The sequence below is a fragment of the Cherax quadricarinatus genome, chromosome 59 (genome assembly GCF_038502225.1).
Source record: "Cherax quadricarinatus isolate ZL_2023a chromosome 59, ASM3850222v1, whole genome shotgun sequence".
In the NCBI taxonomy this organism is placed as follows: domain Eukaryota; kingdom Metazoa; phylum Arthropoda; class Malacostraca; order Decapoda; family Parastacidae; genus Cherax; species Cherax quadricarinatus.
The window spans coordinates 26828488-26839285 of NC_091350.1; positions in this window are offsets into that span (position 1 = coordinate 26828488).

Here is a 10798-nt window from a genome sequence, read left to right on the forward strand (position 1 = left end):
CTACTTTTTTTACATACTTTGAAATGTTGAAAAAACGTAGATCTACGTTTGGACAGTTTAAGGGCTAAATAAATGAAAAAAAACATGAAAAAAACGAGGTTTTATGATGTTAAGTTTAACAAGTTTAAACTTTCCTGTTTATCAGAACATTATCAACATTTTCTTTTGGTTCTTCACAAATTTTCGTTTATAACTAGAGAACGCCTTATTCAATCGGCTTCAAACTTTCATTATTTGTAAAACGTATCTTGGGCAAGATTGACGGGAATGTTTACATACGTGAGTCACCTGTGTAAAATACTACAAAGGTCAGTCCTAAACTGTGTTTCTGAGTGTTAGGTGGAGACAGGTTCCTCTTACTGGCATCAAAACTTCAACAGTCGTGTATCCTACTTAGAACACAGTTGGTACTCACCTATTTGTGGATGGAGGGGTCGAGACTCAGCTCCTGGCCCCACCCATTTACTCATCGCTAGTAGGTCTTCTCTCTCCCTGCTCCATGAGCTATGTATGGTTCCTGCCTCCACTACATCGCTTGCTAGACTATTTCACTTCCTGACTATTCTCTGACTGAAGAAATACTTCCTAACATCCCTTTAATTCATCTGAGTCTTCAGTTTCCAATTGTGACCTCTTGTTTCTGTGTCCCATCTCTGGAACATCCCGTCTCTGTCCACCTTGTCTATTCCTCGCAGTATCTTGGTGCGTTTCATGGAGTGTGCAGATGCCAGTTTTCCACTTTTAATCTAAAAATATTATAGTATTATCTTACCCTATTGCATTATTATGCCGTGATGTTAGTGAGAGGCTCTTGATCTAAGGAAGTGTTGTATTTTTTTCCCGTTGCCTGGGTCGAATAGGAAAGCGTTCCAGTACGTGATCAGTGTTTTCCTCTGATTAAAATATAACACTTGTGAACGGCATCAGTCTTCAGTAACTGATGTATGATATGACATGATGGGATGTTTTATGGGTTATGGCTGATCCAATAACGATAACAAAAGAGATAACACAATAAGTGTCAGGGGCCCAAGACTGTTCAACTGCCTCCCAGCATACATAAGGGATATTACCAATAGACCCCTGGCTGTCTTCAAGAAGGCGCTGGACAAGCACCTAAAGTCAGTACCTGACCAGCCGGGCTGTGGTTCGTACGTCGGTTTACGTGCAGCAGGCAGTAACAGCCTGGTTGATCAGGCCCTGATCCACCATGAGGCCTGGTCACGGACCGGGCCACATGGGCGTTGGCCCCAGGAACCCTCTCTAGATATACTCCAGGTATACTAATGGAAAGTTACTTTGCAGAAGAAACAGACTCCTCCATTGTCCATCACACTGGAAATGCATCCTTTTAAATATTATTTGATAAAACAGACTAACCGAAGTTCAATGTGAAAAAAATTACTGGTTTAAATAAATGGACACCGACCATCCAAGACTTCTGGTCTGAAGTAGTTACTTAATGCAACTATCTTTTCTTTCCGGGTTTTTGTTCTTGGCGCCCTGTCTTAAGAATATTCAGGGAAAGAGTCATTATTTAAGTGTATAAATGAATCCCAGCCACGGAACAGGTGGAGTCTGAACCCATGGCAAGTGTGTCCTAAAACTCCAGATCAGTGCAATCGTGTTCTTACGACTGCGTGACAAATGAAAGAATGTAAATTTAGGTGGCTTGCGACCAGGCCAGACCTGGCCATCTGTAACTCTTGCAAATGCCAGAAGAGGCGCTGTTCACACGAGTGTGTGCAGGGCTAGTCCAGTTCACGACTTATAAAAACAAATGCCTATTGAAACTTAAACAAATATTAACATACTATGCATATACCATTGGAATAAGTATATATTTCTTATTAACCATTGATACCGGCTTAATACACCCATCAAATAACCCAGGACGCTCCTATTTCACTAATTAGTTTCTGTACCATAAATTAATTGCATGTAATGGTCAATTTAACTGAACAAATCACCCAATTAATAGTCCAAAACTCAATCATTCAGTCAATTTTAAAGTTAACGCAAAAATTGTCTGTTTTAGAGAGCCCAAAACAAAACAAAATTGTAGGCAGCGTAGCCTATTTCTCTGATGGTCGCCTGACATCCCTCAAGCAACCCAGCTTCTCCCTGATGGTCGCCTGACATCCCTCAAGCAACCCAGCTTCTCCCTGATGGTCGCCTGACATCCCTCAAGCAACCCAGCTTCTCCCTGATGGTCGCCTGACATCTCTCAAGCAACCCAACATCTCTCTGATGGTCGCCTGACATCTCTCAAGCAACCCAGCTTCTCTCTGATTGTCGGCTGACATCCCTCAATCAACGCAGCTTCTCTCTGATGGTCGCCTGACATCTGTCAAGCAAACCAGCTTCTCTCTGATGGCCGCCTGACATCTCTCAAGCAACTCAGTTTTTCTCTGATGGTCGCCTGACATCTGTCAAGCAAACCAGCTTCTCTCTGATGGTCGCCTGACATCTGCCAAGCAACCCAGCTCTTCTCTGATGGTCGCCTGACATCTGTCAAGCAACCCAGCTTTTCTCTGATGGTCGCCTGACATCTGTCAAGTAAACCAGATTTTCTCTGATGGTCGCCTGACATCTATCAAGCAAACCAGCCTCTCTCTGATGGTCGCCTGACATCTGTCAAGCAAACCAGCTTCTCTCTGATGGCCGTCTCACCACAACTCTCAAGTGTTGTATTTGCTCTCCACAGTGAATTCATCATCACACCTCAAAAAAGGACTTTTTTTCCTATTTCTCGGTTAATAAATCCTGTCTTGTCACTCCGGGAGGTCCAAAAAGTTGTTAGGGACGTATGTAGGAGGGCTGCTGCAGGAAAAATAACCCCAAAACACCCATTTCTCGTCACTTGAATGGCCAGTTGTGGACCATGTACTGTGCTAAAACTAATCCAAAGTATTTCAGAATTATGCCTTTTGAATACGTATGCAACAAAGAAGTAATCCATCCCTCAAAAACCTATTTAAAAACTCCCCAAATTCGCTAATTTAGCCATTTTCCCTTGTTTCAACCGATTCCTCAGAAAATACCGATGCGAAAACTATCCTCACAAACACCCAAGTCATTTCAACTTTCTTTATAATCTCTAATCAGGAACCTGAAACCAAGTTGCGAAAGACAAGGCAGAAAGAAAATAAGTAACTTTTTTTAAGGCTACACATTAATAACTCCAGTAACAGCACAAAGAACTGACGAGCGTACATGTTAATTAACACAGAGAATCATATAACATTATCATCGCTGTGACCCACAGCAGTCTTTAGTAAACACAGTTGGTTACCCCATAACACACTGAGAAAAATGGCAGGAGAAGATAAGAGGGAAAAGTATCAGAAACCAAAAATAAAGTGGGTGGATAGTCACAAAAAAATTAGTTAGGGAGAATGCTACCATGAAGAAAACACTGGGGTCATTGCAGAAATCCCTCAGGTGGGCCTCTGGTACCTTCACCTACAGTGGCATTCCTACTGTGGGAACCCCGGAGTCACCCCTCTATTGGTGATCTCCAGAAATATAAGTGGGTCATGGAGAAAAACAAATACCGAACTAAACTCCAAAACAATGGTGAGTCGCCACCGCCCCGCCAAAATCCATGAGGGATCAGATTTCCCCGTAAACCGTAACCCTTAAAACATTTGATCCAGCAGCCCACAGGACACCAACATAAAACATTTGATCCAGCAGCCCACAGGACACCAACATAAAACATTTGATCCAGCAGCCCACAGGACACCAACATAAAACACACAGGTGAGGCATGCCAGCCAGCACCTAAAATAGGTTAACATACTTTACCTAGGCATGCAAAATTGATGTGACTACCACCAAAAACACAAACAATAGGGAAATCTGATACCCACCATCACCAGCTCAACTCTATTCTCTCCTCCAGGTTGTCAGAGATGCCATCTACTCGCTAACCTCGAATAGATAATTGATCTACACATTACATTATGTACATTATTTACACACAGGATAATGCATAATCAGTCACATTCTCTGTCCCCTTCACATAACGAATCACCAAGTTCAGTGGCTGGAGATACAAAGCTCGCCTAGCGAGCCTTTGGCTGTGGTTCCACATTAGGTGAAAAAAGCGTAAAGGATTGTGGTCATTATACACAGTGAGATGATGAGGAGAGTTTACGACATGTATGGAAAAGATGCCGTGAACCCAACACCAAAGTTAGAATTTTTCTTCCTATGGAACAATACAGAAACACCTGTTTCATTGGCATCCCTTTCCCAAGAAACAGTCTGTGTAAAACTGAGATTGTTCAGCATCAGAGCTCTAGTAAATTAATATATGTACACCTGCAAAAAAAAAAATGCTTTGAATCTTCACGTCCAACACAAATCTCAAGTAGAGAAAGCGCATTGCGAACATGGAGATGTCACTGGTACACATAGTTATGGGACGCAGATAACTCTACAATATGTTAAACTTACAGATTTTGCTTCCCTTAATGCATCAATGACATCATCCTCCCTAAGAAGAGGAAACCTGTCAGCCTTAATTATTAAATTTACCTTACAGCAGCCAGCGCACATCCTCAGGGTGCCATCTGGTTTAAGACCCGTGAAACAAGGTGAAGCTCACTGACACTGGCTATAGTCCAAATATTTTTGGGGAAAAACCTCACCTCTTCTTCCATACTCCTCGTTACATGTAGATTCATTCCACACAAGCTTGTCGAATTGATTCAGTTTTCCCTAACCACTGCGAATCAGACTGCTCACTTTCAAGACATCCAAAAACTAACACTTCGTTGGACGATAATGTCGTCCATCTTTACCTTTATAAGATTTAACATAATATCAGCACTAGAGCCCCAACTGCTGCAGGACAGATTGTTAATGTTAAAAGACCACAGGAAACAGAATTCCGCTTATTATCCACGAAAAAAACTGATGATGCAAAGTATTAAATTACAAAATAAGAAATAAATAAGAAATAAACTATCAACAATATGTTAAGTAAACGTGAATAAGTACATCTAATGCGACATTATATTGTGGCAACGTGTCGTTCATAAGGAGCTTCCCTCAGACTCTTATGGCTTAACAAAGCTTATGGAGAGAGAGACGTTCCTCAAATAAATTGTCACAATAGTTGCACTTATGTCCTTTTATATAAGGGTTTTTATTTACTGTAAATGCTGATAAGGTATCACCGTCCTGTGATCAAACATTGTACTGGGAACACTCTGGGCTCCACCACCCAAACATTGTACTGGGAACACTCTGGGCTCCACCACCCAAACATTGAACTGGGAGAACTCTGGGCTCTACCTCCACCCAAACATTGCACTGGGAGCACTCTGGGCTCCACCACCACCTAAACATTGCACTGGGAGCACTGGGCTCCACCACTCATACATTGTACTGGGAGCACTCTGGGCTCTACCACCACCAAAACATTGCACTGGGAGCACTCTGGGTTCTACCACCCAGACATTGCACTGGGAGCACTCTGGGCTCTTCCACCACCCAAACATTGTACTGGGAGCACTCTGGGCTCCACCACACAAACATTGCACTGGGAATACTCTGGGCTCCACAACCCAAACATTATACTGGGAGCACTCTGTGCTCTACCACCACCCAAACATTGCACTGTGAACACTCTGGTCTCCACCACAACCTAACAATTCACTGGGAACACTCTGGGCTTCACCACCACCCAGACATTGTACTGGAAGCACTCTGAGCTCTACCACCATCCAAACATTGCACTGTGAACACTCTGGGCGTCACCACCAAACAAACATTGCACTGGGGACACTCTGGGCTCCACCACCACCCAAACATTGCACTGGGAACACCCTGGGCTCCACCACCACCCAAACATTACACTGGGAACACTCTGGGCTCTACAACCCAAGCATTGCACTGGGAACACCCTTCGGCTCCACCACCACCCAAACATTGCACTGGGAACACCCTGGGCTCCACCACCACCCAAACATTTCACTGGGAACACTCTGGGCTCCACCACCACCCAAATATTACCCTGGGAACACCCTGGGCTCCACCACCACCCAGACATTGCACTGGGAACACCCTGGGTTCCACCACCACCCAAACATTTCACTGGGAACACTCTGGGCTCCACAACCCAAGCATTGCACTGGGAACACCCTTTGGCTCCACCACCTCCCAAACATTTCACTGGGAACACTCTGGGCTCCACCACCACCCAAATATTACCCTGGGAACACCCTGGGCTCCACCACCACCCAAACATTGGACTGGGAACACCCTGGGCTCCACCACCACCCAACCATTTCACTGGGAACACTCTGGGCTCCACAACCCAAGCATTGCACTGGGAACACCCTTTGGCTCCACCACCACCCAAACATTCCACTGGGAACTCTCTGGGCTCCACCACCACCCAAATATTGCCCTGGGAACACCCTGGGCTCCACCACCACTCAAACGTTGCAAGGGGAACACCCTAGGCTCCACTACCACCTAAACGTTGCAAGGGGAACACCCTGGGCTACACCACCACCCAAAAATTGCACTGGGAACGCCCTGGGCTCCACCACCACCCAAACATTGCAAGGGGAACACCCTGAGCTCCACTAGCACCCGATCATTGCAAGGGGAACACCCTGGGCTCCACTAGCACCCGAACATTGCAAGGGGAACACCCTGGGCTCCACCACCCAAACATTACACGGGGAACACCCTGAGCTCCACCACCACCCAAACATTACACGGGGAACACCCTGGGCTCTACCACCACCCAAACATTACGCGGGGAACACCCTGAGCTCCACCACCACCCAAACATTACGTCAGGAACATCCTGGACTCCACCACCACCAAAATTTAAAAAAAAAGAATATTACCCTTTCCCAGTTTTCAAGTGAATTACCACAATTTTTTGATAAGTCTCCAGGACATAACTCTCATGTTACCAAGTCGTTTGGCCTCTAAGGGTAAACATTTGTCTAGGGGACAAACAAATTCCCTAATCAAAAAACTAAAATAAATCCCAACCTATGATATAAGTTTCCCTTAAGTACAAAAAAAGTGATTAACTGGTGACCAATACAAAGGTTAGTAAACACAAGGATTGAGTCCTCAAAGTCCTCTACCCTCAATACAAAACGCAAAACACCATAGTTTTACAAACCTGTTTACCCTTAGTTGATGCTAACCCTTAGTTGATGCTAATCCTTAGTAGATGCTAACCTTTAGCAGATGCTGACCCTTAGCAGATGCTAACCCTTAGCAGATGCTAACCCTTAGCAGATGCTAACCCTTAGCAGATGCTAACCCTTAGCAGATGCTGACCCTTAGCAGATGCTAACCCTTAGCAGATGCTAACCCTTAGCAGATGCTAACCCTTAGCAGATGCTAACCCTTAGCAGATGCTAACCCTTAGCAGATGCTGACCCTTAGCAGATGCTGACCCTTAGCAGATGCTGACCCTTAGCAGATGCTAACCCTTAGCAGATGCTGACCCTTCTGCTAAGGGTTAGCAGATGCTAACCCTTAGCAGATGCTAACCCTTAGCAGATGCTAACCCTTAGCAGATGCTAACCCTTAGCAGATGCTGACCCTTAGCAGATGCTAACCCTTAGCAGATGCTAACCCTTAGCAGATGCTAACCCTTAGCAAATGCTAACCCTTAGCAAATGCTAACCCTTAGCAGATGCTGACCCTTAGCAGATGCTAACCCTTAGCAGATGCTAACCCTTAGCAGATGCTAACCCTTAGCAGATGCTAACCCTTAGCAGATGCTAACCCTTAGCAGACAGATAAGTAAATCCACCTGACCTTGAAAGATACTGAGGAGAATATAGACAACGTCACAGGTGGAAGGTAAGAGATCCAGCAACAGGTGTGTGGTCCTGGCTAGTAAACACACCATCCTCTGGGCTGTCTCCTACTTTACACACGCAAACAACAACACCTGGGACATTATATTACCTCCGTTAGCCTGAAATAAACCCAATACATCACCTACGAGCGTGGTCGTCACCTTAAAATAACACATAGATGGCTACCTGTGTCTCATCACGTTGCTCCTTCGTTCATTTCTCTCGTTACATCACCTTGAAAAAAATATTTCACTCGCTACTGACACGAAAAAAATTTAGTTCTTTCACGTCATCATGTAATAGGATTATTTATATTACAAGAAAAAAAAGACAAATTTAAATGAAAGCACAATAACACAGAGGAAAATATATTTGTTTATACAAATTGCTAAAGAAAACTAATTTGTGCATCGTCAGTATATGTAACACTAGCTGACGTAAAAGATGTTATTAAAAGTTCGAATGAAGATTTATTTAGAATATTACTTCCAATAGACGTAAGGCCCATCTTTTATTTCCAATAGACGTAAGGCCCATCTTTTATTTCCAATAGACGTAAGGTCCATCTTTTACTTCCAATAGACGTAAGGCCCATCTTTTATTTCCAATAGACGTAAGGCCCATCTTTTATTTCCAATAGACGTAAGGCCCATCTTTTATTTCCAATAGACGTAAGGCCCATCTTTTATTTCCAATAGACGTAAGGCTCATCTTTTACTTCCAATAGACGTAAGACCCATATTTTACTTGCAATAGACGTAAGGCCACTCTTATACTTGCAATAGACGTAAGGCCCATCTTTTACTTGAAATAGACGTAAGGCCCATCTTTTACTTGAAATAGACGTAAGGCCCATATTTTACTTGCAATAGACATAAGGCCCATCTTTTACTTGTAATAGACGTAAGGCCACTCTTAAACTTGCAATAGACGTAAGGCCCATCTTTTACTTGCAATAGACGTAAGGCCCATCTTTTACTTCCAATAGACGTAAGACCCATATTTTACTTGCAATAGACGTAAGGCCCATCTTATACTTGCAATAGACGTAAGGCAACTGCTTAAGGCCCATCCTCTACCTGTAACAGACGTAAGGCCCATCCTCTCCCTGTAACAGACGTAAGGCCCATCCTCTATCTGTAACAGACGTAAGGCCCATCCTCTATCTGCAACAGACGTAAGGCCCATCCTCTACCTGCAACAGACGTAAGGCCCATCCTCTACCTGCAACAGACGTAAGGCCCATCCTCTACCTGCAACAGACGTAAGGCCCATCCTCTACCTGCAACAGACGTAAGGCCCATCCTCTACCTGCAACAGACGTAAGGCCCATCCTCTACCTGCAACAGACGTAAGGCCCATCCTCTACCTGCAACAGACGTAAGGCCCATCCTCTACCTGCAACAGACGTAAGGCCCATCCTCTACCTGCAACAGACGTAAGGCCCATCCTTTACTAGTCGCATCAGCAAGGAACCTACACGTGATCTTCAGCGCTACCGTTTGCATAGAGATTGACACCGGAATTAAGGGAAAGGAACCACGAGGAGAAACTTGAGTAACTCTAACAACACTAGAAGAGAGAAGGACGAAGATGGATGAGAAAAGGAATATAAAGGTACAGTCTGTTCGAAACGCAAAGAGAGAGAGAGAGAGAGAGAGAGAGAGAGAGAGAGAGAGAGAGAGAGAGAGAGACGTGGGATAAAGACCCTAGCAAGAGATTACATTAGAAATTTCAATTTTAATTAAGGGGCTGTCGGCAATACACTATAGTTTTGGTGCACAAGACAAAGTGTTTTCACTCTTGAAAAAAATTATCAAAATTATACCTCAAACAACAACTGAGAAAAGACTGACTTAATGAAAATGCCCTTGTGGCCAAATTTATTCCTATATGGGACGACGTAAGGTTGTTTGGACACTTGGTGACGAGGGAACAATGCTAATACGAATTTCTAAAGTTATAATGTCCTCTAAATGTCTTATCTTTATTTCACAAAAAAATAAAGTTTGTTAGTTCTTGGAATATTGCCCTTTACTCCCACATAAATCCCAAAATAATTGGAATATTTCCCAAAAAATCGCTTTAGAAAATAGAGAAATCATTATTTTACAATTTCTGTGAATATTAGTCCATTTAATTAAGTAATAAAGGAAGATTTTGGCCATTAGGTGAATAAGTTACTTCCGAGATATTGGCCGCGAGCGCTGGCCGGCCCTCCAGTCTCGAAAAAAAAAAAAAATAGCGAAAATCGCGTTTGTTTGTGTGTATTTCTTAGTAAATTGGTGTTCTAGTGCAGTTACCCTCTTCAACACACCGTTTTCTATCATTGAAAACGAAGTCATACAACAAGAAGTCGAGGGGTAACAATTTTATACCAATATTACTGGTGGATTCTCGCCATATTATGGCCTATTTTATTCAGTCTAGCGTATATAACATGTTTGTATGTTATTTATAGTGTTTATCATATCATATTAGATCAATTATGATAGATAAATAAGCCGTAGAGTTGATATATAAGCTGATATAAGAGTAATAATGAAGTGATTTCTCCTGGCACTCTCCGGAGCCGAGCGTTCCCATATGGTGCCTGGTTATTCTGGCACTCTACGGATAAGCTCCGCCCGCTGTTTTATGATGCCAAATAGTCAGTTATTATATTAGAAAGAATAATGCAAGAAAAAGGGATAAAAAACAAGGAAAAAATTCCAAAATATATATGAGCTGTGAGCAGACGCGCTACCCATATCACCGTCACCATACCTGATATAAATGACTATAATTTCTTGTAGAAACGTCGTAGAACATTCATTCTGGTACAATTGTGTTGCCAAAGAGTTAAGCTACTTTTCGGTATATATAACTCAATTTCCATAAGTTTTCTAAAATTATTTTTGTTTTCTTTTTGAGGGCGCGCGGAAAATTGCCCCACAGCCCCCTAA